Source organism: Colius striatus, chromosome 8, assembly GCF_028858725.1.
Source record: "Colius striatus isolate bColStr4 chromosome 8, bColStr4.1.hap1, whole genome shotgun sequence".
Lineage (NCBI taxonomy): Eukaryota > Metazoa > Chordata > Aves > Coliiformes > Coliidae > Colius > Colius striatus.
In genome coordinates this window covers 18067002-18094611 of record NC_084766.1, presented here as the reverse complement: position 1 = coordinate 18094611, position 27610 = coordinate 18067002, and the positions used below count along the sequence as shown (strand labels likewise).

The 27610-nt window shown below is 41.9% G+C and overlaps 1 protein-coding gene across 10 annotated transcripts in view; it reads left to right on the top strand.

Moving 5' to 3' along the window:
• SGMS1 (sphingomyelin synthase 1) overlaps positions 1-27610 on the top strand; it is a 96264-nt gene that overhangs the window by 27773 nt on the left and 40881 nt on the right. For 2 of the 10 annotated variants that reach the window (XM_062001011.1, XM_062001003.1), the window contains exon 4: positions 19345-19459. The exons of 7 other annotated variants lie outside the window; for them this stretch is intronic. The gene's annotated coding sequence lies outside the window, so the exon portion shown is untranslated. Of the gene's footprint in view, positions 1-7636; positions 7908-19344; positions 19460-27610 lie in introns of all 10 variants that reach the window. One more of the 10 variants, XM_062001012.1, reaches the window with a different exon arrangement.

The window sequence follows — 27610 nt, the reverse complement described above, 5'->3', positions numbered from 1 at the left end:
CTCAACTTCTGTATCTTGTAATGATTTCTATTTAAGCTTGTTACTGCCAGATATGCTTATACTTAGCAAAATTAAACCCATAGGAACAGAGCCTCAGCCTAGGTGGAATCTCAAGTGTGTAAAATGTGTATGAACACAGGAATGGTTAAAATGAAATTCCAGTGCAGACTACTTGGTAGTTTAACATGCACCAAGATTTCCAGCTATCAGATTTCCCAATTAAATGGGCAACAGTTGGCTGGAGCAGATATTTTAAAAAATCAAACACTACCACCACCAAAAAGTCCAATAAAAAAAACCCAACAAAACCCCACCACTCTGTGAAATGTCAACTGCATGAGAGATAATCCACATTAAAAGTGGGGACTGGTTTCTGAATGTTGTCATGTAAAAGCACCTTTGAGGAAACGTGTTAATAGTGGATATAACTGAATGTGAATTTAGAGTTTTTCTGTATCCTCTGTAGGATGTAAGTTCGTCAGGGCATTGATGTTTTAAGTAATATCTTTGCTGCTAGGAATGCCTGAGCATGATGCTGATGACTGAAGAAGTGACATGGCAGGCTAACACCTGGGATCTGCTGTATCAGTACTGCCTTTATTCACCTGCACACAGGACGCAACACCTTTTACAGCACCACCTGGCTGACCTTACCCTTACTCTCTGGGAAAACATAGGCATCCTTCTCTGCTCCTTTTTGACTGCTCTACTAACTTTTCTCCCAACTGTTTCCAGATGAATAAGAGCTGCATGCATCAAAACTATCCCACAGAAGTGGGAATGGCAAGTGAATGTCTAGGTGGTTTGGATGCAAACCACGTGCTGCTTTTTTAAAAGTGAAGAGGATTAAGAGTGAAATGCCACAGTGCCCTGGGAGTGCCTGAACACAGTCTATGGTCTACTATTGCTGCTGCCTCCTCCCATGTTAATGAAGCAATGATGTGCCAAGAGAGGAGTGAGTCCAAGGAGAAAAGTGATGACTTAACATCTTGGGCACTTACCCAAAACTGAACATGTAATTGTTCAGTTATTGTAGAGCAGATATTGTATGTTCCCTGTGCTCAATTTGCCCAGATTGATCAAATTCATCTTTGGTAGATTTCCTAGCCATTAGTGATTATTAAATAGCTTGGCTGGTTCTTGGTAGGACAGTAGCATAAAGTTGGTTGCTGTAGATAGTTTAACTTTTGTATTCTAATTCAGTTGCCCTCAGACAGGTAACTGTTCCCGTTTTCTTGGAAAAGGCAAAGGATATGCTAGGAGGAAATGGCTGCAGTTAATGAAAATATACAGTACATGCTGTTGATTAATCCTTCATCCAAAGAAGGAATCTTCCTTCTCCAAGTTTCTTTGTTAGCTGAATTAACAAATGACTGTTGCTTCGTCCTGAGTCTTCTGACTTACTTTGAAAGTGATTCATAGCTTAGAGGACCAAGTAATAGGATTTCCCATAAAGGTATTCAAAGATAAAATGGATTTTCTGTCTTGCTTTGCGTCTTTTTTGCTTGTGCTCTTTTTTGCTTTGGCTTAATTTTTACTATTTGTCTCCTGTATACCTGAGGTTTCAGTTGGGATTTGATGGCTAATACCATTCCAGCTCCTTGTGTGATGTAACACCAAGTTGAATGAGAGTGTTTACCTTCATGAGGGCAGGAAGGCTCTTGAGGGATCTGGACCAGCTGGAGCAGTGGTCTGAGATCCATTGTATGAGGTTCAACAAGGCTAAGTGCAGTGTCTTGCACTTCGGTCACAACAATCCCATGTAATTCTGCAGGCTTGGGGCAGAGTGGCTGGAGAACTGTCTGGCAAAAAAGGACCTGGGTGTGTTTGTTAATCAACAGCTGACTGAACATGAGCCAGCAGTGTGCCTAGGTGGCCAAGATGGCCAATGGCATCTTGGACTGTATCAGAAATAGTGTGACCAGCAGGAGCAGGGCGATGATCTGGAGCACAAGTCCAATGAGGAACATCTGAGGAAACTGGACTTGTTCAGCCTGGAGAAAAGGAGACTGAGAGGAGACCTCACTCTTTCCAGCTCCCTGACGTGAGGTTGTGGTCAGATGGGAGTCAGTCTCTTCTCTCAAGCAGTAAATGACAGGACAAGAGCAAATGGCCTCAAGTTGTGCCAGGGGAGGTTTAGATTGGAGACGAGGAACAATTTCTTCCCTGAAAGGATTATCAAACATTGTCATGGGCTGCCCAGGGCTGTGGTGGAGTCCCAGTCCCTGAAGGGATTCCAAAGCAGTGTAGCTGTGTTGCTCTGGGAAATGGTTTAGTGGTGGTTGTGGCAGTGTTCTTAAAGCCCTTTTATAATCTAAATGATCCTGTGATCTACCTGAGACTGAGATGGGACAGGGCATCTACGTGGGGTCAAGTGCTTGAAAAGTGAGAGTAAATACACTTTGTCTTTATCCAAAAAGCAGATACCGCTTTGAAGTACAGTGGAACGCTTTTGCAACTCTTTTCACTTGCTTTGAAGTCTGAGCAGCCAATGTTAAACTTGGGATTGCCAGGTGTGACTGCTTTTAGCATGCAGTTAAAATATCAACTATTACGTTGAAGTGCAAATGTTATTTTGTGCTGAAGAATATTCTGGAACTAGTTCAAAATGTTGTATTTGGATTCAGGAGAAGATTGTAATCTTGCTGATCTCTAATGTCGTTTTGCTCTGGTTTGTATCTGGTTTCTTCGTGTTCATCAAACCTACATTCAAATGGTGCAGAAGCATTTAATGCCCAGGAGACAGTTATTGTAGAGCAGATACTGTATGTTCTGCTGGTGATGCTCCTGGGTTTTGTGCCTTTTGGGAAGCTGCATAATTGGTTGTTTACCCCCAACTTCAGTTGTTAAATGGATCCAATAGGCTCTGTTCCCATGCTTAATTAGGCCGTGTTAAATATCTTTGTGGAGTATTGACTGGTTCATTATTTTAATGGCAAATGAAGCTGTTTAAAACTGAAAAACCATGGAGTATTATTCCACAGATGATATAGTTCTTTGGATTGTTGCACAAGATGCTTTGTTTTAGTTCTCGTTAAATGTTTTTCTCTGTTCTCATAGATTTGTTTTCAAGATACATTAAAATAAAAAGGATTTTTTTTCCCTGACCTGTATTCACCCTTTTTCTGCTGTCCCCATTTCCAATGGATAGTTGAAATGCTGTCAGCAAGTGTTTTGACAAACTTGTAAGTACTATTTAGGAAGACAAAATGTTGTATCTAATGTGTTTTGCTCTGTGGTGATAAATATGTAACAAAGGATGGGTAGCATTGCAGAGGGATTGTTGCAACAGAGGATATCTGCTTTGTCACCAGGGTCCTCTGTGACTGACCTAACTGATCAAATCATGTGTGTCTCAAAGCTATATCTAGGCAGACAAATATCACCTTGTATAGAGCACACTGCTACCCTCAGGTTGCTACTTGCCCTCTCACCTGCATTGTGGAGCTTCCTTGCAGCAGTCTCCAGACACAGATGCATCACTAATTTCCCCATGCTTTACTAGTAGTTTCTCAGAAAACCTGTGTAAATATAGCCTTGAAAGCTCTCTGAGCTATAGGCACGTCTTGAAAGGCAAGTGGCAGAAAAGGTAAGGAACAGGCTTTGCCCAGATGCAGTTTTTATTATTTGACTATGTTAATTGTGTGTACAAGGTTGCTTCAGGTGTTTCGTGAGTGTTGTCACTGATCCAAACTAGACTGGTGCCCTCCTCAGCCTGATGCAGCTACTTGTATCTGTGTCCTGCCAAACATTTGAATGGTCTACATCTAACAGCATAACTGCCCTGCTATGGTACTGGTTTGTCAAACATTCTCTGCTCCAAAAAATAATTATAATGCATAGAATGCATATAAATAAAGCGAGTGGCAGATGTGAATTTGAGCATGGTAGACAAGGCAGAACAAGACTAACAGGTCTGGGCATAGCAATCAACATGGACAGCATGTATCTCTCCCAATATCATTTGTAACACTCCACTTGCTTGCTCTTCCTCTTGATGTTTTGTTTTGTTTTTTCCCAGTGTTTTAGCCTTTTGTGAAGTTTCTCCAGGAAGACAGCTGAATACTAAGAATGCAAAGGCACTGACTCATAGTGCTCTACAGTTTTTGCTGATCCTGTTAAAGCACCCAGACAGCTGATGTGGCAAACTTGCTGCTAAATGGATGATCTATGTCCCAGTGAATGCTGTGATCATAGACATTCCCTTACATCACAGAAATTATTTGAAAACTGGTGTGTATTCCTCAAGCTGTCAGTTGTCTTTTTAGCATCTTCATTGTGCTCTTTCATCTTTAAATGCTTGTGCTGAAGCTCAAATAAACTTACCTGTCAGCAGTTATGAGGATGTCTCTTCTCATCTCCAACTGCACCCTAATCATAGCAATACCTGGCAGATGAAAAGCTGTTTACAAGGGAGATAAAGCAAGTAGCTATCTTGTAGCTGTTGTTTCTCTAAATGATTTTTCTCATACTCAAATAATATTCGGGTTGTGTTTATGCTTTCTGATATGTCAGTTTTCTCAAAGCCAACACGTGAGCGCTCTGTTTGTAACCCCTAAGGACTAATGCTATTGGCAGACGTATCATAGAATCTTAAGGGCTGAAAGGGATCTTAAAAGATCTAGTCCAGCCCCCCTTCCAGAGCAGGACTTGTCCTTAAATCACTGCTAGCTCTGAAGCATCATCTACCCTGTAGGTGTAACATTTGTTAGCAAGGTGGCAACATCATTGAGCCAAGGCTAGATTCTTTAAGGGCATTGACTTGTTCTCATTTTACAGCAATGACTGCACGGGTAAATTACAGACAGTATCCAAAGATACTTAAATATTATAATCACAACATTGAAAGTGGTGCATGAAATACACAGATTTCTTGCCCAGAGCCTTTGAGATTTTTGCAAAACATTCTGTAAAAAAAGTTTTATAATGAATAGATGACTCTTTTGCCAAATTTTTATACTGTTGTCTACAGTGAGTGCTAGGTTAAAACTATGAAATAAAGGAGTAGACCACAAGGATAAAGAGCTTAAAAGTTGTGTGACTTTTACTTGGTTACATTATGTAGGATTTAGTTTTACAGAACATATATAAGGATGTATTTTTAGCTCTTATTTACTCAGCTGAAGCAGACAGTATTGAAGAGAGCTAATTTCTGTGTGTAGGGGGAAATATGTTGTGTACCCAGCTTCACAAGTCAAATGCACTACTGTTTGCACACAGAATTGCCAGCCAAAAGTCAAGAGGGCAATGGCAGACAGTCATTATTTGTATTTCTCCACTGTAAGGCAGTGCCTTAATTAGGAAGCCTTATTCTGAGCCCCTCTTCTGTATGCAGTGAGTATTGCTAACTACTAGTTCAGACCCAAATAAAAATTTGAGCTCTTAAATTAATGATTTCTGGGGCAGTCATCTTAAACTTCTAGGGAAACCAAATGCAGATAATCTGAGTTCCTGTTTCAGCTTACTAATTCAAGAGCTCTGGTGTTGATAGTCTTATGACAACATGATGCTTGCAGTACTGTCAATTAAGCAGTCTTAAATCAGCGTACTTTGGGTGCCATGTACTTTGGTATGGTGTATGCTATTCCTAAAAACAGTGTTTCATGTGCCTCCCTCTGGGCAGGGTTTGAGGTACCACTGCTGACCTGGGACTGGAGCCATTGGCCACTTGCTCCTGTAACATTATACCCTGCATTTGTTGGTGTTAACATAAGGAAAAGGAGCTCCTCTCTGCAGTTTCTAGTACAAGTGGTTGGTTTTCTGCAAATTTGTCGCCTCTGGAGGGGAAAACCAAGCACATTATAGTTTTACTTGGTTTTTAGTCATCTTGAGTCTTTGCAGTAGCAGCAGGGAGGCCCAGAGGCCGAGATGAAAATGTGTGTTGAGCTGAGCTTGGAACAGAAAGAGTGCACAGGAGGAATTTGAGATACGGGAGAGTTTCAAGGGGGAGTTGAGTGTGAGTGACAATGCAGTAACACCCTGCCATCTGCAGCTTTTCTCTCTGTAGCTTTGGAGAACCATTGCACATCATTCTATACCCACCATGGCAAACTATGTTAATACTCTTTTCCAATCTCTCGCCTTTGTTTTGCTTGATTTAACCTGGATGAGAAGTGAGTATTGGAGAAGGATGATGTTGACAGCTGAACTCTTACTATTCAGAAGGAGGCAGCATGGATGCTTGCACCAAAAGATGTATGTTAGATATTGTTGAAACAACCAAGACCCTTCAGGGTCCATTTGGTGAACAGTTGGATAAGGTTACTCAGGCATTGCAAAGTTTGGTACCTTCTTGTAAGGAGATCTGCATGTCAAGATCTCATGCCAGGGGGCATGCATCTCTATTCCAGAGGGCATACCAGGTAGACAGGAGTGTGTCCCTGTACAGTGTGAGAACTAGATGGAGAAATGGTATAAAAAATGGTTCTCTGGAAGAAGGGAACAGAGCATCCAACTGAATGCCTGGGGAGTAGCCTCCAGCAGAGAAGTGCTGTTTTACAGGCCTCATTTATATAATTTGAATTTTTCAAGGGATAACTCTTTTGAAATCTGAAATTCCAGGTGAAGTACCTAAGGAAGTCTGTTCCTGGACCTGTTGATTCTTCTCAAGGTGGGATGCTGGATGCTCATTTGAGTGAAAGCTCAGTTACCACAAAATTAATCCATCCTTCCTCTCTATTCCAATCAGCATCCAAAAATGTGTAGCAGGAATACTTGGCAAGTTGTCTTGAGAAAGAGCTTTATTTTTACCCCAGAGCCTTGCAAGGGGTAAGTCTAGAGACTTAAAAGATTGTTTCTTTAAGTGAACTTCCATAACCAGCATTTTTTATTGTGTCCTGCTGTTTCTTGCTTGCACAAGATGCATCATCCCTGGAAAAGTCATACTAAATTTGAAGTTCTTTCTTGATACATTTGTAATCCCACTTTTTGTCAGCAAAATGCCCAACTAAGGATTTTTTCATATTACTGAAATTATTCTTTAGTTTTAACTGGAAAATTCTGATCTCAGGCAGTATCTGCGTCTCTGTAGTAATTTGGAGTGAAGTGAAAACCGGCATTTTAAAGCCAATCTGTATTGTTGTGTTGGGAGGAGTTCGAGGTGCTGAAAACTGGAGAATGATGTGTGTACTGGGCAGGAGTTTCAGGATATAGCTCTGGCCCATGGTGTGCTGTGATTGTTAATGACACAAAAAATATCAGGTACTCTTTATTTCCACATGTAAAGAGGAAAAGAACATGTGTTGAACATAGATGATGAGGTCAGAAATCTGGCATGTGATAGAAGGTCAATGAAGCTGTAAAGCAGCAATTGGTTACTAACGTGAGTTTGTGGTCAGGTTTCTTTTTTCAGTACACCTCAGTAGAGGTAATTTTGCTGGTACTGCACCAGGAAATAATAAATGCAGATGACCAAAGTATGTGTGTGCATATACATAAAAAAAAAAATTTTACAAAGCAGAAGCAATTGAGATGCACATTCTATTTGTTTTATATGGAGCCTGTGGGCTCTGACTTTAGGCTTACTGGCTCTGAATGTGAGGTCCATACTTCCTATTTCCTGCTGTCATCTTCCTCCTTGCTCTTTTGGCTTCAGCACCTGCAAAGTGCTGATGCTTTTGCGTTTTCTCTTCCAAAGGCTTGATTGAGCTGCCAGCAGACCTGCTGAATGTCTTCCAGCTCAGGCAGTGATGCAAAGTAGGAGTCAATGATACATGTGAGGAGGGGGAGATGCTGATCTGATTGTCTGAACAGCAAAGAGGGACTGGAGTGCCTGTTGGATTGGATTGCTTTGTAAAAATGTGAAGAACCCTGGGTTTGAGATGTGTAAGAAGAAATAAGTGGTTTCTGAGCTGTGGCTGGGCAGCAGAGGGAAGTGAGAGTATGGAGGAAGGCTTCTTCATGCACAGGTAACACGGTGATTCATGCCTGTCTCTTCTGCTGTGTTTGAAATGAACTGCACTTTTCAGTCCCATTTCTGTCTCTGAAACCTAATGCTTATTCATGCAACTCTGGGATGATGCAAAAATGTTACTAGTTTTGGGTCTTATTCTGCTCTCAGGAGGCTTTTTTCTGAATTTAGAGATCTGTACACTGAAAACAGCTGTAAAGTCAAAGTAGTAAAGGAATGAATGTTATTAGTGAAGATACAGAAAACAAAACAACAAACTACTGTAAAAAAAACCAAATAACATTTAAAAATCTCTTTGTGTGTGATTCCTTGTGTCTTGAATGCCAGCTGTTCCTCCATCTCCAAAAAAAGAAAAGATTCAGCAAAGAATGAAGGTAGTCAAAGGCACAGAGCAGCTGCTTTATAAAAGGAGGTAAATAAACTTTGACTTTTTGGCATGGAGAATAAATGATTGTGAGTGGAGGAAGTGAGAAGGGGAATGTTATGCATTGTGAACAGAGTACCCAGGTACATCATTCAAAAAAGTAGTGTCAAACAAAACAAGAAATCAACAAGCTTGTAACAAGAGAAAGTTTTTCTTTAGTTTTTTCTTTCAGTGATGCATTTATATGGTGTTATTCCTTGCTACGGGATGTTGTTCAAAGGTTAGAGGTTCAAAGAAGGCTGGATAAAATCTAGCCGTGGCTATTAAAGACAGTATCTTCTGGCTCAGGGAACAGTTATTAAAACAATGTTTTTAGGAAGATGATACCATCTGTGTTAAACTTGCTGCAGAAATGTGAAATCTCATTTTTGTAAGCAGATAATAAATAATTATTAGCTGTTTTCAAATACCATGTTGTATAGATGTGTGCTAATGCAGAGACTATGAGTCGGAGTAGCAGATTAAATGTGGGATTTCTTGGCTTTGTATTTTTGGTACCTAATTGGAAACAAGTGCATAGTAGCAAATGATTCAGGTGATAAAATGTTGGTGTTTAAGAGCAGATTGTAACAGTAGTTGTCTTGGATAATTTGCTGTCTTAGTTTACCAAAGTTTTGTAATGTAATAGTAGGTTGGAGTGGCAGTTTGCCAGTTGGTACATGAGGTATTGATCAGGTTACTGTGATGTGTTGGAGACAGACAGGCCTTCAGTATTTCCCTGCATGCTCCATTTTCAGCTTGACGTAATGTTTGGATAGGGCTGAAACTCCAGGATTGCACAATGGAAGTCACTGGGGCAACTCAGAGTGAAGGTTTCCTACACTGCATGTCACTTTTTACCACAGAAGTGGTTTACTTGGCTGGCCTATGAAAGCACCAAATTTCACTGGAGATTTTGGTGCTTGGCAGCGTGGGGGTGTTAGGCTTTGGGAGGAGGAGGATGGAGTTAGAATAATGTCCTTTGAATCAGAGCTGTTTTGACATGCTAGAAAGAAATTGTCAGCTGTAAAAGAGGGGGGAAATAATCAAACATTGAACCACTCTAAAATTTTATGTAGGGAAGACAGACTCAGAACAGCAGGTGTTTAAAAATTTATACTGAACTGAGTGGGGTGAAAACTGAAGTAGAGTTGAGCATGTGGTATAGTCAGCTCACATGCAGCACACATGCACAGCAGCTTTGCAGTGGCAAGCTGCGAAACAGTGATAACTTGAAAATTGAGAGCCTTGGTTCAGTGGTCTCCATCCCAAGGCGTGGATTTGATGATCTCTCTGAGGAGTTTGAGAGTAAATTCAAAGTGATTTATCCATCTTCTGATCTCTCTTGAACTCAGACTGCTTGTGTCTATTGCTGTGAAGTGACTGTTTTTGTATTTATGAGCAAGGTGGAAGCAACTTCCATGCTTTGCTCCCTAAGAGAGGCAAGCGATAGTTCTTACTGAACATGGCAAGGACAGGATTTCTGAATGTGCTTGGACTAAATTTACTGCAAGGAGCCAAAAAGCATAGGCTATGATTGTTGGAAGAGAAAGCATGTATTTAATGCACAGTGGCAATAGATTTATTTTAGTTTGTTTTATAGCTATAATATTGCTTGCCTCTATTTCTGTAGCCATAAGCAGTTAGCAAATTGGATTTCAAAGCCTGAACTTTACTATAATCTGGAGACTTTTTTACATTTTTTTTTCCTTATCCCATCTGCTGAGTTCTTCACTCATGGCTGAGATGTCACGAGAAGCCAACAGAGCCAAGAGAAGTGACCTATCTTGATATCCCATGGTAACTCTCCTTTTCCTTAGTTTTTAGCTTGTTTGTTTTGCTGCCAGATAGAAGAACCTGACTGTAGCATTAGATTTGCTTTACTCATAAATTGGTGATGGTTTGGTTGCAATGGTTTCAGTGTCTAAAATGATTTGCATATTGGAGCCCAAACTGTCCTTCAACAAAAAGAAAACAAAACATACCACAAAATGCTAGCAAACAACCCCCACTCCAAACCGAAACCAATACCCCCACCTAACCCCAAAAAACTAGAAGCCACACTAGCATCTCAACATGCAGGACGTATCGGTTGGGGCTTCTTCTCTTTGTTTGCCATTCAGAATATTGAAACTTGTCTCTGCAGTTTTTGCAAACCATGGGTAGATATCCTGCAGACATCTTGAGCTCAGAGGTAAAATTCTCACCAAAGCTAAGTTTGCAGTTTAGGTCTTAGAGTTTGCACAGGCATTGCTGCTGGAAACTTGTTAGATGATGCTTTCTTATTTTTTTTTCCTTTCTTCCTCCCCCCTACATCAGTTTTAATCTCAGATTGTTACATGCAGTTACCGTCTCTATCTTACAGAGAAATATCTGACATATCTCCCAAGAAGAGATTTTGGATTTGCATTCAGATATGCTCATATTCTCTAGAATTCTGATAAATATTTTAAAATGTGTCACTTAAATATGTTTTGTATGCCTAAATATCCACTGCTAACTTTACTGCATTAAACCAGCAGTAGTATTATGATTTGGTCAGCCAGAAACGCAAGACTGCAAATACAGTAGCTCCTTATCTAACTTTAATAGTAGATACAGTCTTTGCAATTGTACGTGGGAGACCTTCAGCCTCTTCAGGGCCTGTTTTCAAAGTGCTTTAAAGCACAGCTAGTACAACTCCTGCTAAAGCAATAGACGTTCAGCTAAACTTTGCCCTGTCAATTTCATTTTGGTTTTATGGGAGGAAGCAGCTTTCAGAAACACAGTTTATTCTTGGGGAAAAAGAAAAAACAGGGTGGTTTTGCTTGCATGTGCTGGAGGAGGCTGTGGTGAAGTTTCACAGTGTGGCAGGGTTTGTATTTGCTGCAGCTATGAGTGAGCTTATGGCATTTTAGTTCCTTTAGCAGAGGGATAGAGCAGGGGTTTTCAGAGTTAAGTTACCAGTGCACAGGCATGACTCATCTTGGTGGTATGTCCAACTTACATCAGGTTTTGAAAGGGAGAGCATGGGACTGTGGTGTTTCTATGGGGGAAGGCATAGAGAATTCGCCTTGAGCAATTTTTGGCTTCCTGGATTTGGTGCACTTGATCTGCATGATGTTTGCTTTTAACAGGCTGCTAAGCTGGCATCCAATATACAGCATACATCCAGACACCTGGATATTTGCAAGTATTGCAGGACTTCTCTGTTATGCACTTGGCAGCGTCTTTTCTGGCTGTGCCAAAGCTGGGTACGTATCTCTGTTCAGTCCCAATAGGTAATGAGTACAAAGCACCACTCTTTTTGTAATGGGACTGAATTACCTTCTGCTTGGTTTTTAGTTTTGTGCAGCCCAGCATGCTAATGTGAGCTATGGGTTTGCATAGGGAGTGCTACATGGTTAAATTAAAACAGTAAGCTGCTTCTGGCAAGTGAAAGTGGTAGTGGGAAGAAAAAAATTCTTCTGTAATTTGCAGGAGCAAAGTAAACCTGTTTGCAGCAGGAATCACCAAGAGTTTAAGTCACAGAATCACAGAATGGTAGGAGTTGGAAGGGACTTCTAAAGATTGTCTAGTCCCAACCCTTCTGCCAAAGCAGATTTACCTAGTCATGCTTTACTTTTTTTCCCTTTGCATTTTCTGCATAGATTATGATGATTTAAGAAAAAACACTTGGCCTTTTAGTCGTTGATTGCAATAGCTTAGACTTTGTGATATAAAGAAATGCTGTGCCTTTCTGAGGATGATACTGTATGTGAAAACTATTTTCTTTTGAGGATGCATTTGTGCATGTCTGAGTGTCTTGCCTGAACAAACCCCTGAATCTAAAAATGTCTTCTAACAAAACTGGTAAAATTAAGGGTTCATTCAGTAGAACCTGCTGGTGGTAGATTTTTAGCCCACACAGTACCAAAAATCATCTATATGGTTTTTTTCATGTGTTTTTTATTCTCTTGTTTAAGTTATAACGTTGACCTTGCAAATGCTAGTTGGAAGCAGAGAGAGTTCAGGAGCTCTTCCCAAACAGGTCAGGCTTTTATGAGAGTAGGGGAGAAGGAATCGTGCTAAAGAAAAAGATCAGAGCTTGCAGCGTGCTGAAGAGATAAAGGGCAGCATAATACAAGTATGATGTAGCAAGCTGCTGTAATTCAAATGTTACGAAACATGCAGCTAGTGACTGTGTTGGAAACAAATGTTGGGAGTGAGGAGTTTAAAGTCCACAACTAAAGATTACTAAAACAAGTCATGGCAAGTTTGCCTTTGAGGACAGAAAATCATACCTATGTTCAGAGGAAGATAGGTTAACATCAGTTGAAGATGCAAATATTTGTGTGGACACAGGTTTGATATCAGAGAACAGCTACCCTGTAACCAGGTGTTTTAATTATTTTAAGTAAGAGTGGAATATTTAATGGGTAATTGTATCTACTTTCACCTAGAGAACATTGAAAACTATCAGCTACTGTACAAGTCAAAATGCTTCTTTTTCCCAACCAAAGCCTGACTTGTCTGTGCTGTTCACCTCCAGTATTTGCTGCTGCTCACACTGCTCAGCCCTGTTTCATAAGCTATCTGTGATTGCTTTTACATACTAAACAGCTGATGCTTAGACTATCTTGAAATGGTTAACAATAAGCTATTTTCTCTATATTGTCTTCTGCAAAATACACCACTGCTAAAAAGTCTTAGACCTGTTGTATGGAAATAAGATGCTCACTTGAGGAAACTGGAGATTACAGTGATAACTGAAAAAGTGGGGAGAGGAGGACAGTGATATGTGGCAAATTAAGTTAGCACAAGTATCTTAAATTTAAGGTAGGAACTGAATCTGAAATGCTGTGAGCAGGTGGCTTTTCCTTCCTCCAATAAATAGCTGGAACCTGTAGGTAACTTTTAACTGGTGTTGCATCTAATGACCTGGGCTTATTTCATAGAATCATAGAGTGGTAGGGGTTGGAAGGGAGCTTTAGAGATCATCTAGTCCAACCCTCCTGCAGAAGCAGGGTCACCTAGATCAGGTCACATAGGAACATGTCCAGGTGGGTCTTGAAGACCTCCAAGGAAGGAGACTCCACAACCCCTCTGAGCAGCCTGTGCCAGGGGTCCCTCACCTGAACAGTAAAATAGTTTTTTCTTATGTTTAAGTGGAACATTTTGTGTTCCAGCTTCATCCCATTACCCCTTGTCCTGTTGCTAGCTACTATAGAAAAAAGGGATGTCCCAACCTCCTGACACCCAACCTTTAGATATTTATAAATGTTAATAAGATCCCCCCCTCAGTCTCCTCTTCTCCAGACTAAACAGTCCCAGTTCCCACAGCCTTTCTTCATATGAAAGATGTTCCAGGAGCCACTTCTGGGGCTGAGCCAATTAGACACCTCCGTGATCACTTTTTAAGGGGAAACCAGAAGAGGAGGCTTTGTCCTGTTTCTTCCTTCTTCTGTCCCTTCTCTTCCAGCTGGTGGTGGTGCAAGGAGTAGGAAGAGTGAGAGAAACAAACATGCGAACTCCAAGGTCAATGATGATAGAGAGGAGATGTATTGGAGCAGAGACTCCCCTGCATTCTGTGGAGTGGACTGGTGAAGCAGTAATTTGTTTGCATTTCTTTAAAGACCCCGCATTGTTGATAGAGACTCATTTTGTTAAAACTGACCCTGGACCAAGGGCAGCGACTCACTTTGTTAAACACCCCAAGCTAGGGGCAGTGACTATGGCTGGAGGAGGCTGTGTCCCGTCGAAGGGACCCAATCACTTCATTACAGACCCTGAGCCAGGGGCAGTGATTTTCTTCTTTAAAACTATGGCCAGAAGAGGCTGTGTCCCAAGGGAGGGACCCTTTATCAATGTGGCCGGAGCAGGCCATGTCCTGTGGAAGGGACCCAACATTCACAGAAGCTGTAACTGTGGGGAGGAATCCATGACAAAGTAGCTTATGAAACTTATGCTCAGAAGAGGCCTTGTCCTGAGGGAGTGACCCTGTATCTGCAGAAGCTGCAACTGTGGAGAAGAATCCACACCAGAGATATTCATCAAGGACTGTGCCTGATGTGAGGGACTCTTTATCAGCAGAAGCCGCAGCTGCTGGGAACAACCCACATCAGAGAAGTTCATTAAAGACTGTGTCCTGGGGGCGGGACCCTATATCGGAGCAGGGGCAGAATGCCAGGAGTCATCCTCATCTGAGAAGAAAGAAGCGGCAGAGCCCATCTGTGAGAGACTGACCACAGCCCCCATTCCCTGCCCCCCTGAGCCATTGATGGGGGAGGAGGTTGAGATATCGGGAGCAGTGAGCTGGGCCTGGGAAGAAAGGAGGGAAGGGGCAGGGAGTTCTTAAAGAGCTGGCTGTAATTTTTTCATCATCCTACTCTTTTTGCTTTTACTTTGTTTTGTTTCTTGTAGAATAAACTTTCCTACTTTCCTCTCTAAGTCGAGTACTGGAGTCTGTTTTTTCCCGGAACTGTAATTGGCAGCGAGCCCTCCCTGCTCTTGTCTTAATCCACAACAACCTTGCTTATCTTTTTCCTCCCATTTTGCTGGGGCCTCTGCCATCCTAACAAGGGTGGGGATGAATTGCATTATGCTAAGATCTAGCTTGACAGCTACAAATGGAATAGTCCCTAAAAACCTTCCACAGCTCCAGTATGAAACATGGTGTTGTGTAGAGCAACGGACCTTTGACCTAGCTTCAGAGCTGGCCTGGCTTGGAACAGGGAATGCACTAGCTGGCCTCAAGAAATCCCTTGCAGCCTGGGTGTCTAGTGGGTCTCAGCACTGGACTTGATGACACAAGGGTAATGTTGAAAAATGCTAATGACAAGAAGCTGGAATTGTGGATGGCCTCTGAGTCCCTGTGAACAAACACGTGGAGTGTGTCAGCTTAAAATTGTAGTGTTGTCTTTTTCTGTTTGCTGGGTTAAGAGACTGCAAGTGCTCTGGCCACAAATGTGATAGCTGTCATGGTAGAGCTAGGCTGTAATCTCCTCCCTGCTGAGCTCCCAGCACACTTGCTCTATTTGCAAAGAGAGGGAAAAGAGGAGAAGGTGTGCTAAACTGAGAACCTGTCAACACAAATGTGCTAACTGTTGGATAGAAGCATGTTTTATCTTGAACTTTTGTGCAAAAACCTGAACTCCATACGGAGACTTCCCTGTTACAAAATTTCTTTTTAGGATGAAAACTTAGTAGATAGGATCAGCTTTGTACATCCCTGTTACTGGTGACCACCACTGGCCACTTTTTGCCAGGCCACCTCCAGCTGTGGAAACAGAAAATGTTGGATATTTAAAGATGCTACAACTTTGATGTATCTCTTGGCCATAAAAATCAAAGATTGTTAGGACTTCTGTTCTCTGACACTAGCAAGAATTAGGGCTGCCAAGTCAATGAAGATTTTAGCTAGTAAATCCATGACTCTTTTTGCATTGTTATAGAAAAGGAGGAAGTTGGTTTTCTGTTTTTAAAAAAGCATTCATTAAAAATGGTAATATTTAAAAATGGAAAAACTTGAGGGAGATGGAGAATGTAAGATCGCTTTGAGGCATCTGATAGTATCAGTCAGTCTGATGAAGCACCTTCTGACTGATCTGTTAACATGCCCAGTCTCTGACCCCTGTGCTACGTTGAGAAAGCAAAATTTGAACCAAACCATAGCAAAGGCAAGCTAGCAAATACTGAAACCTGAATCTCTGCCTCAATAGGGAGGTATTGTACGTGTCTCCTGCTGACTTGATGTGTGATATCTCAGTACAATGACATTGTGGGTTTCTGCCGTGGATGGTTACCTTAGATAGGACTGAGATGCTTCCTCTGAATACTTGTGTTTAGCATAGATGATATCTTGGGTACACAAATGAACTGGCAAAATGGTCACAGAATTACAGGCTGTTTGAGATTGGTATACACCTCTGGAAGTCATCTTGTCCAGCTTTGGTCTGGCAGGCTCACCTACAGCTGGTTGCCCAGGGCCATGTCCAGTTGGGATTTGAATATCTCCAAGGATGAATATCTCCAAAACCTCTGTGGGCAACATGGTGCAGTATTCAACCACCCTCACAGTAAAACAGTTTTTTCCTTATGGTCCAATGTATTTCAGCTTGTGCAATCTTGTCCCATCACTGGGGACCACTGAGAAGAGCTTGGCCTCTTCGCACCCTCCCTTCAGGCATTTGTATGCACTGATTAAAATCCTCCTCCAAGCCTTCTTTTCTTCTGACTGAACAGTCCCAGCTCTGTCAGCCTTTCCTCACAGAAGAGATGTCCCTGTCCCTTGGTCATCTTTGTGGCACTTTGATGAACTCTTTCCAATATGTCCATGTGTCTTTTGCACTGATGAACTCAGAAGTAGACTTAGCACCCCAGGAGTAGTCTCACCGGTGCCAAGCAGAGGAGAAAGATCGCTTCCCTTGACCTGCTGGCAGTGCTTCTCTTAGTGCAGCCCAAGATGCTGATGGCCTTCTCTGCTGTGAGGGTGTGTTGCTGGCTCATGTAGCTTGTTGTCCAGAACCACAGGTCTGTCTTTACAAAGCGCTTTCAAGTCTGTCAGCCCCCAGCCTGTACTGGTGCTTGGGGTCATTCTGCTCCAGGTGAAGGACGTTGCCTTTCCTTTTATTTGAATGCTGTGAGGTTCCTGTCTACCTTTTGCTCCTGCCTGTCAAAGTTCATCCGAATGGCAGTGTGACCCTCTGGTGTACTGACCATTCCTCCTACTTTTCTGTCGTGAGCAAACTCGCTGAGGGACACTCTCTGCACATCATCTATGATTAGATTATGTCATTAATGACAAGGTTAAACAATATTGACTCTTGTATCAACCCATGGGAAGATCACTAATATCTAGCCGCCAACTGGAGTTTGTGCTAGTGATCACAACTGTCAGAGCCTGGGTGTTAGGCCAGTTTCAGTCCAACTCACTGCCTACTTTTCCAGTCTATACTTTGTCAGCTTGTCCGAGGATGTTATAGGAGAGAGGGATGAAAGTGTTACTACAGTTAAGACAGAGAACATCCTCCCCTCATCCACCAAGCCAGTTGTTTCATCATAGGTGGAGGTCAGGCTGGTGAAGTGTGATTTAATTTTTTTTTTCCTCCTTCATAAATCTATGCCAACTACTCTTGATCACTCTCTTGTCCTTCAAGTGACTGGAAATGGTTTCAAGAATTAGCTGATGTCCCAAACAAGTGAGGCTGGCTGACTTGTAGTTCCCCAGGTACGTTTCCCTGCCCTTCCTGAAGACAGGAGTCCTCTAGTCATCAGGAACCTCTCCTGATTGCCATGAGAGTCAAGTGTGGCCTCACAGTGACATCAGCCAGCTGCTTCAGCACTCGTGAGTCCATTCCATCCGGTCCCATTGACTGGTATATGTGCAGTCTATGTTGTTCCCTAACCTGATCCTTTTCTACTGAGGGTGAGTCTTCCTTGCTCTGGACTTCCTCTGTAGTCTCAGGGGCCTGCAGTTCTGGAAGATCAGACTTACAGTCACCCTTTACATCCCTTGCCAGATTCCACTCCAAATAGGCTTTGGCTCTCTTAACCCCATCACTACATGATCAGTGCGCTTAGATTCCTCCTGGGTCACATGCCTCTGCCACTGCTCTTTGCACTTGGGTTTGGCTAGGAACTCCTTGCTGCTCCATATAGGCTTCCTGCCACTTCAGCTTGATTACTTGCTTGTTGAGATGGTCCATTCTTCAGCTTGGAGGAGTTAATTCTTTAATATCAAGCTCTTCTAGAGCTCTCTTCTCTCCAAGGCTGTATCACATGAGGTTCTTCAAGCACATACCCGAAGATGCCAAAATCTGTGTCATGGTTTAGGCCCATCAAGGGACAAAAGACCACAATTAGACTCAAGTACCAAAGACTTGAGAATTGCTAAAGGGCAGAGAGGGCTTAATTGCCATGTATGGTCCAGGACAGAACAGACCAGGTTACTGAGCTTGGGCAAGAAAACGGAAAATAATTTAATGCAACACCAACTAAAACATAACCATAAAACCCCAAAACATAACCAACATAAAACAACACAGAGTGGTACAACAATGAAGAGCACAACCAGCCCTTTAAGACCACCTTCTCCCCACCCCTCCCCTCTTCCTGGGCTCAGAGCCCTGCTCTGGGTGTCTTTATCTCCTCCCCCACTGAATGGCTCAGGGTGGCAGGGAATGGGGATTTCAGTCAGTCTATTCCTGATGGCTTCTGCCATTTGTCTCTCCTCAGGGCAGGTGGGCTCCGCACCTGTCTTCCCTGCTCCTCTGCAGGGGTCCCTCACACACCCGACAGCACTGCACGAGCAGTGCCAATGTCTGTTCATCCCAAAGACTGCAGCTCCTCTCTGCCTCTCATGTGGGTCTGCTCTGCAGCACACAGGCTCTCCAGCACAGCCTGCGCCATGGCCACCTCTTCACACAGTCTCTTGCCTGTCCAGGCACACTCACACGGAGCTGCTGGTGGCTCTCAGTCCTGCCATGGCCCTGCGTTGGTTGCAGGGGTGCAGCTGCGTTCTCATCACAGGTTGCAGAGGGCTCTCTGATCTGGTGCTCCTCCATCCTCCTTCTCTGACTGTGGGATCCACGTGGTCGCCTCCATCTTGTACCACTCTTATACCTCCTCCCAAGCACTTCAAATTCTCATCCTTAAATTGTGATCGTAGAGGTGCCAGATTGGCCCAGCTGGGCTGGAGTTGGGTCTGGACCCAAGAGTCGGGGAAAGTGCAAGAACTCTCTATCGGGTCTTCGCTGCAACCTGCTCCCCCTGTTACCAAGCAAAAGTGACTCCTTGCTAAACCATGACAATCTGCTATCCTGAAGTCCAGGGCTGTGATGCAACTTTTTTCCTCCACTCCTTCCTCTCAGGGTCCTGAATTCCACCATTGTCTCTGCAGTCAGAGCTTCCCTGACCCTTTGCACCCCTGACCAGTTCTTTCTTGTTTGTAAGTATGAGGTCCAACCGAGCACCTCTCCTTGTTGACTCCTTGATCACCTGTATTAGGAAATTGTCATTGCCATCAGTGTACTCCAGAAATCTCAATTGCTTCTCCTTTGTATTGTTCCTCCAGGGGTGGTGGAATTCCCCCATGAGCACCCAGCCAGTGTGCATCCAGATGCTCATCTAGTCATGTGTTAGCCTACTACGTCTTCGTGTTCACAGAGACTGTAGCTCTGCAAATGCAGGTAACCCTACTGCCTAATCCTCATGCTGCTTGCAGTGGTGTACAGGCACCACAGAGATGCAATCAAGAGTGCAGAGTTCCCTGAAATGGTGTGAGATCTTTCCTTGTAACATCCTGCAGGCGCATCCATTTCTGCGTACATACCTTCAGGTGTATGAGTGAAGGTGTCTTCTGGCAAAAGCCAGGAATATTTGAGAAACTTCCTATTATTTACTGAATGCATTATTTATCTGGAATCATTCAACCTGGCTTTAGTGTCCGAGTCAACATTGTGTGTATATCTTTAGAAAAATAGTTTCTTTCTGTCTGATATTCCCCTCTACTTATATCTTTTGTAATGTAACAGGCTACCTACAGAAGGGCTCTATTTCTTTCTCCTCTTCTGCCATGTGTCTATATATACTCTGTGACATTGTGGGAGTGTTTGCTTTGGAAGAAATCTCTCCATGTGAGCCAAGCTGCAGCCAAATATGCAATATAAAGCATTCCATTTTTCTCCTCTCAGTGAGAAGGGAGGCCTGAAGGGTGATGGAACATTATCACCTGGGAAGGACAGGAAGCCAATGATGACGGTAAATGGCCTTTACCCGATTAACTTATCTGGGAACAAACACTTTTTTTATTTAAAAAAAAAAAAACAAACCAACAAGCCAATTATGGGATGTATTCGGGGTAGAGATAGTCAACACCAGGGTGGTATTTTAGAAAGGACTTGTGAAACAAGTCGGTAAAAGCAAGCCTTTAAGTTTGAGGAAAATGGTTCTTTTAATAAGCCGTCAAGGCTGTCTCATCAGCTGCTTGCACGCACAGCATCAGTGCTCAGGATTGCTTGTCCCCACTCAACCCCATTTGAGAGGTGCTGCAACAAACTTGAAGTTACAGTGATTTGCATAGGTGATGCAGAGAGACTTTTTCTTGTGTTCCCATCAAATACTGCTATTACACTATGGAAATGATGATTAGGATAATAAAACAGAATATCAACTCTTCTTTGTCTTTCTAAGCAATTCAGAGCTCTGACTTCTCAAAAACTTCCCAAGGCTTTCCTTTTTTCTTGTGCTCAGCCTAGATCTAAAGTAATGAATTTTTTTTTTTGCTACTTGGTAGCTTTAGAAGGCATAGAAAGTAACACTTTAAGGCTTGAGGTTTTCTAAATGCACAGTGTGAAGCTGAGTGTGTTTCAGCACTGTATTTTTGGAGAAATGCCAATCACTAAGCAAGTATAATAGTACTGCAAAAATAAACAGACAAGAAAGCAAGTCTGCTGCTCCAGAAAGCACAAGTATTTACATCTACTCTTTTGTACTCCCTATTAGATATTTTAAACTCATGACAGAATTGCATTTTTGTGATTGTAGGAATAAAACCTCTGACTATATTTTTTACAAAACAGAATGTCTGACAGTTGGCAGAATGTCTATGGAGATACTGTTCTGGATTAGTCCTCTTTGATGTGGATGGGGAAGAAACTAATCTCGCTCTAGGAAACAGTGGCATGCAGCAGAATAATATCCAAGTAATATCAACCTTTGGGAGTAGTCAAGAAAGGTCTTTAGAAATAAATAAGCAGTTCCTTTGACTCAAGATTCTGGGAACACAGGAAGGATGGTGTTGTCCACAGTTTGATATACAAATCTGCCCCACCCAGCTTGCACAGAATCAACTCCAACTATTTGTGAGTTGGGAATAACAAAGAGGCAGCGGGGTATTGAGCAGAATGACTGCCCTTGTCTGTGCTTTAATCATACTTGTGGGATCAATACTGAGTTCAGAGTGGCATGGTGGTCTCCTGTGTGGGTTCTGAAAAGATGTATGTAGCCTTTCTGTAGTGACTGGTGTCAAGAACAGAAATGCAAGTCTGAACACAATAAATACCATCCAAAATATATTTGATGTGTGCCAGGGGAAAGGTATTTGTCTGTGGCTTGATTAGGAATTGCTGCTCAGTGTGTGCTGTAGCACAGTGTATTCACAGCTTAAATATACTTTTAGAGTTTTTTTTTAGTATTGAGAAAACTTCTCATAGGTTTTCTAGTACGGCTATATATAGACTGTGGACATGTCCTTGGTCATTAAAACTAGCCGTGTGACTGAAAAATGAGATGAAATCTGCTACTTAATTACAAATCAAATCTGTGCATGTTCATCATTCTAAAGTATGTAAACTCCCAAAGAGATTTAGAAATTGATGTGCATTGATCCTCATCCGATATGGATGGATGCTGCACTTAAGCAGAACTCAAAAGGTGCTGGAAAGTAGAGACAGCTTATGTTTGGGGTGCACAAAGCCCTTTGTGGTCAAGGCTTCTGAGAATTGGCTTGAGTGGGACCAGGATGAAGTTCCTTCAGGTCTCTATTCAGGTTAGTGCTTGTCATGGTAGCCAAAGTCAAATTCAGGTGCTTGTAAGAAGCAGATGTGTATGTAAGAAATATGATGAATTAGGATTTCAGTAAATGCTGAGTTTTGAGCGGCATATGTGTGCCAGAGAGCAGAGTTTGAATGGTCCTGACGGAAGGACCAGGCTGTTACTTTTAATGCTTACTCAGAACTGATGCATGTACTTCCTATAGGAATAAATTAAACTAGAGGAAATGGCTTCCCAGTACTCAAATGTGTTCATCAGAGGGAAGACCCATAAATTAATACAAAACCTCACCTTTAAACAGTCAGATTGAAGTAGAAGGTGGTGCTGGTGTTTCATAATTTTGATGTAACAGAATTTGTAATATTTTCCATGTTTGTAGCTGCCATATTTTGTATCCTGTGGTCATTGGCTATTTGCTTCTGTTGCACCAGTGATGTTTCCCACAGGATGTGTTCCATGCTCACCCGTGGGCCAGCCAGGGCTCCTGGGCCTGGCACACAGAGCCTGTGCTGAACAGCAAGCACTTTGACCTTCATCCATTCTTTTTTCTCAGATGCACCACAGTGGTCAAAGTTATAAAAACAAGGTCTATCAGGCCAATGCCTGAAAATAATTGGGTAGAAATGTAAGTACAGTTAGGTTCTGAGTTACACCATAACCAGCCCATATATTGCTTAATGTTCCCCATTTTTTTGGGAGGTGCATAAGGGGGCATTTAAATACTTTCCTGGTAAGCTCTTTCAGCCTTTAGTGATTAATGGCTCAGGCTTCCTGAGCATCATTTCTTCTTTACTGCTCTAAATTCTTCTGGTTGTCCTTTGGACCCAGGTTAAACACGTGGCCCTTGCTGTGAGTGGAAGTCACAAGAAGAGGATGTGTGTTGTGGTGACGGGACTGCAGGCGCACCAGTGTGTAAAGCTGTGATAAGGCTAGTGGCACTGACACAGGATACTGGGAATACAACACCCTGCAGTCCTCGCAAATAGCTCCTTATCGCTTCTGTTATGTTGTTCCCTTTGCTCTTGGGAAGGAGGAAATGGATATTTGAAGCCTTAATTGGCAGTATTAATCCACATCATGCTTATTAATGAGACATTGGATAGCTATGTCCGAGTCAGTGCTGTTTAACCCATGAATATTTACTTTTTGTTACATTCCATAAAAAAAGGGAACAGGAGGCAGGAGTTAACTGATAACTGGCTTGTGTTTCATTTGCAGAGCCTTTGAGTGGGGTATTACGTCATTCTAGGTCTGCTACCTGAGTATGAGATACTCATTGCATTAACAGCAGTGGTAGGTCATGTGTTTGGGATAATTAACCATCCTGATGAGATGCTGCAAAAATGTATTGCAAATTGGATTCTTCTCTGGTTTGCATTCTGTGTGACTCTTATGGCGTGCAAACAAATACTCAGTATATGGAGAGTGGGTTAGCTTATCGCAAACAGGAAGACGTCCCCTCCATACCCGGAAGCCCTGTTGTTGACCTTCAGTATGAAATGTGATCATGAATTAACTCTTGCTTTGGTTTTTCATTGGGGTTTGTCTTTTTTAAAAATTATTTTTAAGACACTGTCCTGGGTTCAACTGGGATTGAGTTAATTTTCTTCCTAGTAGCTGGTACAGGGCTGTGTTTTGAATTTAGTGTGAGAATAATGTTAAAAACACATGAATGTTTTAGCTGTTGCTAAGCAGCACTTAGGGTAAGTGTAAGACTTTTCAGTTTCTCATGCTCTGCCAGTGAGAAGGGACACTAGAAACTGGGAGAGAGCATGGCCAAGACAGCTCACCCAATCAGCCAAAGATTCATACTATAAGACTTCATGCACAGTGTATAAACTGGGAGGAGTTGGTGGAAAGGGTCTGATTGCTGTTTGAGCATCAGTCAGTGGATGGTAAGCAATTGTGTTGCACATTAATTCTCTTTCTTTGGGTTTTATTTCTCTTTCTGTTGCCTTCTTTTTCATTATAATTACATTTTATTATTTTATTGCTATTATATTTTACCTTATTTTAGTAACAAAACCAGTCTTATCTCAATGGTCCCTTCCAGCCCTACCATTCTATGATTCTATGAGTTTTACTTTTTTTTCCCGATTCTCCTTCCCATCCCACTGGGGAGCAGTAAATGATTGGCTGTGTGGTGCTTAGTTGCTGGCTGGGGTCAAACCATGATAGATGCTCATTTTGCTTGTCCTAGAAAGTGTCTGCTTCTTCTAGGCCTTTCAAGTTTATAGGAAACTTCTTTGAGAGCAAGAAATAACATCAGTGGAGAATGAATTTGCAGAAGGGTACAGAGCTGCTGCTGAAGGATGAAGGAAATGGCTCAGTCTCTCACATCTCTCTTCATCCTTGTCCTAGATATCAGCATCAGTACAATTGCAAATCTCATGAGTTTAACATGGAGATTGCTGGGCAGGCCTACAAGCAGGTGGTACCATGTGTTAATGAAATTCGCATTCAGTATAAACTTCTTTTTTTCCTGAAAGGAAAAGCATTTGCCTTGCAGTGCTCTGCATAAGCCTAAGTATAGACATTTTGGCTCTGTTTATGCATAATAAATTAGTGACTTGCTATATCCAGCCAACTATACTTAAAACAAACAAGGGTATTTTCCTGAAAGGTTCTTGATTTCTCCTTGGATGCTGGCAGCAGCTGACATCCATCCTGACATGTCATATTTCTGGGTAGGGCCAACTTGATCTGTCAAAAGCTTTGATGATGCTAGAGTACATGATATATGCCAAACTAGTAAGTATACAAAAGCAGCAAGATGTGGGGCAAATAACAAAGGAGTTCACTGATGGAAAAATCAGTGGTGTTGCCAGTCTGTGTCCTGTTGCAGTATTTGGTGAGGAAACAATCTGTTGCCTGCCTGTAAACAGAGGCCTTTGGGTTGAAATTTTGGGTTTGGAAGAGCTAGAACCAAATTGACATTCTGATGTGGTGACTTCTTTAGGCAGAGGATTTTGACAAACCTGGGTAATGAGACTTCTCAGAGGAAGAAATAAGTGCTTCAGAGTGTAGGAATGGCACTTCATGAGCTGGGAGTGCTGTAGCTGGATGCAGGATGTAGTTACATGCAAATAATGTGAAAAATGTCTTTCTAGTTGAGACGGTGAATTTGAAGAGGGTGTCTTGTTTCTATTTTTCTCTTTTAATGGAAAGCTTCACTCTTCTAAGTTAAAATGGGACCACAGTGGTATTCAACACTTGCTTTGAACTGAGTGTCTGATTTAACGTCTCCTATATGAAAGTGAACTGCAGTAACATGGTGTGCTGCCTTGTTTTTCTCTCCTCTCAGCTCTAGAGAGATGCCAGGTGTTAGACTCCACAGACCAACCACAGCTTCTAAATGCAGAGCTGCCACTGAGAAAATATGGGTGGTTCTCCAGTGATCTGAAAGAGCAACTGGCATTTAATCAGGAACAGCGGAAGGATGTACATGCATCCTGATGAGCAAAATGACTGATGTTATACATTCACAAAAAATATTCCAGTTAGATGAGAACCCCAGAGATTTAAGCTGCTTGAATGTCTTGGACAGTACAAAAGGCTCGCTTCATTGGCAGCAAAGGATCCTGTGCCCTATTGGATCTCCAGAACGTGTGAGGATCCCACTGGTGTTTCTGCCACCTTTTTTACAGCTTTCAGTCACAGCAAGTGCACTGGGATGGGGGAGTGTGTGTCTGTGTGTGTCTGTTTTGTGATCCCTTACAGCTCTTGCAACATAATGGAGTCCCATGACTCTGCACGGGGTCAGATGCAGAAGGGCAGTGAACTGAGAGCTGCTGAGAAACGGGTTAGCCAGCCTAAGTATCAGCAGATTGCAACACCGATATGAGGTCAAAGTACAAACACGTGTTCAAATGCAACCACACAACATATTTCTTAATTTTCTTCTGAATGAGGAGCAGGAGATGTTTTCAGCTGACTTTCGAGAGGACCCTGGTTTGCTGGCAGATTGTGTGATCATCCTCTTTGCAAGTGGTTTAAAATTCATCTTTGTTCTTGTACACATGCTCAAGCAAGCAATGCTGAAATTAACTCATTTGTTGGAGGAAAGATTTTTGTTCAGGTAACTCTGTTCAACTTAAAAGCAAGTTGAGCTTTTTATGGGAAAAGAGAAGTATGGTTTCCTCTGGACATTACTCCATGAGTCACACATTGGACAACACAGCATAATTGCCGGAGATGATGAGTACATCAGTACTTCAGAACAACCCTTTGTGTTTGATACACCTAAATATTTACCCTGGCATTTCTGGAAGTTATTTTAATAACTACATCATAGATTATAAAGTCAAGCTGTTAATGTTTCTAGGATATATCAGAACCTCATTTAGGTAAATTTAATGGCATTTTTTTCAGTTTCCAAAGCAATTAGTCTGTTTTTAACAGTCTCACATGTAAGAAGTTTTAATGGCTGTTAATGCTGTAATACAGGTGTAATAATAATAATTATAATAATAAAGCTTCATGTTATTTCTCAATAGGAAAGGTGATAGCTTGGAGGGTGTCCACTGTTTTTGTTGTGGGGTTATTTTGTGGGGATTTTTTGTTTGATTGGTTGGTTGTTTTTTCTGAATAGCTGCTGGCCTGTTCAAAATACTATGTTGTATCAAACACAAGTATACACATTTGCTGGTTGAAACCCCTCAGAAGACAGAGTGGGACAATGATGGCCAGAATAGGTTTGTTTTAGTGATGAGCATTTTTTTTGCATCTTTAATAAAAAGTGTTTCATTGTTGGATCATAAAGCAGATATGCTGAAAGGTTCCTGCCAAAGCTACTCAGCAATGACCTCGATTGTGTGTTTTCTTTACAAGGAAATTTCAGGTTAAGAAAGTGGTTAATGAGCCCCAGTTTGGAGCTGGAAGAAAGACTAAGCTTGATATTAATAACAAGCAACAGGATTTGTTGCATTCACAGCTTCTCTGGAGAGATCTGTGTTACAGCTTGCACAGGTGAGTTTGCTGTAAACTCACTTGTTTTGTGGGATGGAAGTGCTGAAAGAATAATAAGTATAAATTTTAGAGTGGCATGGGTTGTTCAGAAAATTGTGAAACTAAATGCTAAGTAGAGCGTTTTATACATATAGCAAACTGTGATTCAGTGCAATAGCTAATGCTTCCTTTCAAATGAGCAGGTAGTCACATTGTAGTTAACACCAAATAGCTTTGCTCTGAAGAGAATGGGATGTATATTTTGAATAATTTAAAAAAAATGTCCTAGAGCTGTGTTTAACATGGTGTTTTACAGTGTTTTGAAGCAAATGAAGAGCACTGTAGCTTTTTAACACTCTTGTAGCACATTTTTTTTCTGATCTGTCAGTGACCAGAATCAAGTTTTATGGAGGGAGAAAAAAAACAGCTGGAAAGTTTTTTGGGATGCATGTGGTGGATGTTTAGATTTCTCTTGCTCATGTGAGGCAATATGAACAAATTCTCCGGTAGATATTGATCCTAGAAATCAGTAATCAGTCTTTGAACTTGCACCTATATTTTTGGTAGTAAGGATCCACACTAGCTGCTGGATCGTGTAAAAGTGCTTGCTGAAAAGGCAAGAGTGCAGGTTCTTCATTAAAGCCTTATGCTGCAAGGCCAGCTGCTTACTAATGTAAGGAGAGAGAAATGCATCACTTCAAAAATTGTCACTGGTTTTATGAATGTCTTTTGCTCCAGAGATGGGAGAAGGCAAAGCTACTCCATGTCTGTCTGTTGCTTTTAAACTTTATTTTTAATGCTTTCATCTCTGAGTCAGGCTTTCTTCCTCTTTCTACACC